The sequence below is a fragment of the Octopus bimaculoides genome, chromosome 18 (genome assembly GCF_001194135.2).
Source record: "Octopus bimaculoides isolate UCB-OBI-ISO-001 chromosome 18, ASM119413v2, whole genome shotgun sequence".
NCBI classification, from domain to species: Eukaryota; Metazoa; Mollusca; class Cephalopoda; order Octopoda; family Octopodidae; genus Octopus; species Octopus bimaculoides.
In genome coordinates, this window is record NC_068998.1 from 35,517,406 (window position 1) to 35,521,729 (window position 4,324).

Here is a 4,324-nt window from a genome sequence, read left to right on the forward strand (position 1 = left end):
ATATATATATATATATATATATATATATATACATATGTGATATATATACATAATATATACTAATACATGTATGTATGCATATATATGTAAGTGAGATAATAGCTTCACTTTAATAGTTTCCGTATTAATAGTGAAACTATTAAATTGAAAGTATCTCACATTACGATAGATATCTTGTTTCACTTTTGACACCTAATGCTGAAATAGTTTAAGAGATAAGTGATTGGTCCGGGCTCGCGTTAGGCAAGAAGTTGAAAACTTTTTGGGCCATGACACTGCATGTACCCTAAGTAAGGCATTTGTATAATTTGAATGAAATCGGTCGTGTAGTTCTCGAGTTTTAGAGATTCACACAGAGAGGCACACATTTTCAGTTTTATATATATCATGGGAGGTTAATGTGCCCACGTGCTTTTCTATAACGCACCTTAATTTGTACAAAGCTGACACAAATATATTCTAAATTAATTAGTGAGTGAAATAATGAAGGGAAATGGGAAATTAAAGAATTTCAGAACAATAATTATTGTCTATGAGACATAAAAAAAAAAGATTGAAAAACGAGACCATTTCCGTAAAAAATAGGTGTGGTAAATGCTTGATGATTCCGGAAGCATCTAAGATTTCAGCGACTTGCGGCCGCATGTCGTCAACGGTTGTGTTATGGGTAAGATGACCTGGTAGCCAGTCTTTTAAATCTGTGACTAGCGAGTATTCTATGTCAATGCTTTGCAGCACAAAATGAGAGTACGAGACGGTAGCTAACTAGAGCTGATTCCAAGGAGCTACTCTTTCATATCTTAAGAACGCTTAAGAATGACATTGGCTGTGTGATTGAATCTTCCTGTTTTCAAGTAATCGAAATTAAAAGGTGCTGTAAAAATTCTATGCTAATATATGCTCCAAACAAAGGCGGCGAGCTGGCAGATTCGTTAGCACGCCGGGCAAAATGCTTAGCGATATTTCGTCCATCTTTACGTTCTGTGTTCAAATTCCGCTGAGTTCGACTTTGCCTTTCCTCCTTCCGTCGTCGATAACTTAAGTACCAGTTGAGCACTGGCGTCGATGAAATCGACTATCGCCTCCCCTACATTGCTGGCCATGTGCCAAAATTTGAAATGAAAGTGTTTCAAATACCAGCTTAACCTATTTCATAGCTTATATGACGCACTTTTTTTTTTCCCCCAACAAATATGTCAAAAACTCACTCCATATCCATTAAGCAAAGTTGGGCTTACTATATGCTAATTTTTGTCCCTAATGCTCACTTTTTCCTGAATATGCGCTGCTGAAATTGGAATGCGTCTAATATTCTCATGCATATTTTAAGCCATCATGAAAAACCTCAAATACTGTTATCATGTATTTGATGTTATTTTAGTAGGTGTGGTTGTATGGTAAGCAGGTTGCTTCCTAATCACATGCTTCCAGATTCAGTCCTGTTACGTGGAACCTCTTGGGAAAGTGTCTGCTACAATAGCTGCGTGCCGACCAAAGCCTTATGAGTGAATTTGGCGGACGGAAACTAAAAGAAGCCTATTGTGTGTATATATATATATTTATAAGTTTATGTATGATTGTGTTTTTGTGTCTGTTTTTGTACCCTACGACCACTGGACAACCGATGTTGGTGTGTTTATGTCCCCGTAACTTCGGCAAAACACCAATAAAATAAATACTAAGCTTTAAAAATGTCCTTGGGTCGATTTATTCGACTAAAACCCTTCAAGGCGGTGTTCCACCACGACCACATTCAAATGACTGAAACAAGTAAAAAATAAAAGACAAAAGAAAAAGATTATTGAAACAAAAGCCACTAAAACAATGATTCTCAAATTCACTAAAACTGCGTCCATCCACCAGAAAAAAAGATTCGATGACGTGTTTTTTGCATCACTTCTTTATTAATGAAAGAATAAAATAGAGTTTGTGTTCTTGTTTCGCTGTTTATTAATATCCACAAGCACCTCGCTTGTGAAAAATATAGTTCCAGGGTGATTAATTGGTATAGTAATAAATTTGCGAATAAATAAATTTACAAGCAATTAAGAGAACTGTATATATCATTATATACATGGTCATGCCTGTATATAGGACATGGGTTAAGAAAAATATGTTAAATGAAGGAATATTAATTGGTTTAACAAAAGAATTTACAGACGTGGCTGAGTAATAAGAAGCTTGTTTCCTAATCACATGGTTCCGGCTTCAATCCTACTGCGTGGCATCATGGGCAAGTGTCTTTTACTATAGCCTCAGGTTGATCAAAGCCTTGTGAGTGGATTTGGTAGACGGAAACTGAAATGAAGCAGTCAGCTGGCAGAAACGCGTTAGCACATCGAGCGAAATGCTTAGCGGTATTTCGTCTGTCTTTACGTTCTGAGTTCAAATTCCGCCGATATCAGGGTCGATAAATTAAGTACCAGTTACGCACTGGGGTCGATATGATTGACTTAATCCCTTTGTCTGTCCTTGTTTGTCCCCTCTATGTTTAGCCCCTTATAGGCAATAAAGAAATTGGAAACTGAAATGAAGCCCGTCGTATGTGTTTGCTTTTGACCACTGCTTGATAATCGGTGTTGGTTTGTGTTTTTGCCCGTAATTTAGCGGTTCGGCAAAAGAGACTGATAAAATAAATACCAGGCCTTAAAAAATAAGTACTGGGGTTGATTGTTTAAACGAAAATCCTTCAAGTCGGTGCTCCAGCATGGCTGCAGTCCAATCTCCGAAACAATTAAAATAAAAAGAGAGTGTCAAAAGCGTTGTGTATAAGATTATATACACGCGTGTGCCTGTATAAGATGAGGGTTCGGAAAGTTTATTATAGTGGTTCTCAACCGGGGTCCATATGGCCCTTGGGAGTCCATATTAAATTTTTAACCGGGTGGTGGGGTGTCCATGTAAGCAAAATAGTAAATTGGGAATCCACAATAATATTTTAAGGTTCCATGAAAAAAAAAACAATTTGTTTTAGATATAGTTATTGCAAGAAGCAGCTGCTAAGTTTTTGTTCTCTAATGCTTTACATAGTTCGGCATGTTTCTTGCAAATATATGCAAGCGAACGCAAGAAAAACAAAATAGGGATTTTGAAAGAAGTATTCATAAAATTAGTTTTTAAAACATTGAATGATTATGGGGGTTCATGTGCATGAAATAGTAATCGAAGGAGTCCATAGATAAAAAAAATGGCTGAGAAATGCTGGTTAATAAATTATTCAGTTTAATGATTTCTCCAAACACACACGCACGCACACAAACTGATTCGACAGTTGCAATGAAGAGTTTGATTTTGATTCGCCTGAACAATTTGGAGTTTCAGACCTTCTTTAGTTTGTGTCAAGCTGTCCATACTTGTGCTTTCTGATCTTGATGTCTGCATCCAAACAGCTCGACCAACCAACTAAGTACTTGAAACCTTCAGCAACATTCAATTTGGAACCGCTCAAAGCAAGCAGTTCAACATCACTTGATTGGTTGAAAGATATTTTTTCGGTTTTCTTGGCATTTGTGTGCAGTCCAATTTTGGCAGCTGATGTTTCTACTCAGCAGAACAGCCGTTGCGCTTGATTTGCCGCATTACATAATCCTATACAATTGCAAACAGGTAAGATGCAAGCTTGTCTCCTTGTAGCATTCCCGATAGTATTTGAAAGAGTTCCGTTTCTCCGTCAGATGACAGCACAGGAACTCTGGTTTTCTCGTAGGTTTTTGTAATAGAAAGAACAAGTTCTGAAATGCCATATGCTCGGAGGATCTTCAGTATTTTGTCACGATGGATGCTGTCATCCACTTAGCTGAAGTCCACAAAAAGGATAATGGTAGGTAGCTGTCTTGATTTAACCCTACGCTTCAAGGCTAAGATATGAGATGTCGTGGATCTCCCTGGCCTAAATCATTTTTGGCTTGGTCTCAGATGGCTATTAAGCACCGGATGAATCCTGTTGGGATCATTCGGTTGATGAGTTTGAGTGAGAGATTGGACATTGCAATTCCTCTGTAGTTAGTCTCATTGCTGAGGTTTTCAGTCTCTGACCACTGTTCTGGACTTTGTTGGTTCTGCAAGAGTATAATCTCGAAATTCAGTATCATTTCATCCAGATTGCCGTGTGATAAGGAGCTTGCTTCCCAACTATACGATTCTGCATTCAGTTTCACTATGTGGTAGCGTGGACAAGTGTCTTCTGCTATAGCACCAAGCCACCCAAAGCCTTGTAAGTGGATTTGGTAGGAGGAAAATGAAAAACATTATATATATGCGTGTGTGTGTGTGTGTGTGTGTGTGTGTGAGAGAGAGAGAGAGAGAGAGAGAGAGAGAGAGAGAG